Source organism: Primulina huaijiensis, chromosome 14 (genome assembly GCF_012295235.1).
Source record: "Primulina huaijiensis isolate GDHJ02 chromosome 14, ASM1229523v2, whole genome shotgun sequence".
Lineage (NCBI taxonomy): Eukaryota > Viridiplantae > Streptophyta > Magnoliopsida > Lamiales > Gesneriaceae > Primulina > Primulina huaijiensis.
The window spans coordinates 6,597,086-6,597,669 of record NC_133319.1 but is presented as its reverse complement, the minus strand read 5'-3'; positions in this window follow the sequence as shown (position 1 = coordinate 6,597,669).

The following is a 584-nucleotide window of genomic DNA, read 5'->3' as shown; positions in this document are numbered from 1 at the left end:
TGATCTTCCTTAAAACGTGTGCAGCAGAGGTGTGGGCGCATATGCACGACGAAACGCGCGCTTATGCGCGCCATATTCTGCCCGCGCGCAGTTCTGCGCGGGTGCGCGTATTTCTCTGTCCAAAACGCTATTTTAGGTTCCGAATTTGCAAAAGTGGTCAACATGAAAGTTGTAGCTCTATGTGTTGGCTTTCATTTGCCACCAACCTCACTCAATTTGGATATCGTATGCGAGAGTTATGCTCATTCCCCCAAAATGTATCATTGCAGGAACTGCAACGCACATGATACACTTCGGGGTGATTTTGCCCATATTTCCAAATGGATTTAGACAAAACTCAAAACATGAAAGTTTTAGTACTATGTCTTAGCTTTCCAATGAAATTGCCTCATGTCAGTTGTACCAATACTCAGGTAATTATGCTAAAAACCGTAACATGTGTCATTTTTCTGTTGCGGTTCAGTACACGTTTCAAACACAAATCAATTTATAATACAATCTTTCATCCTCACCATCTATTTTCTCTCTGATTGTCATGATATACATCATATACATAATCACATACCAATTTCATGCATTATCGA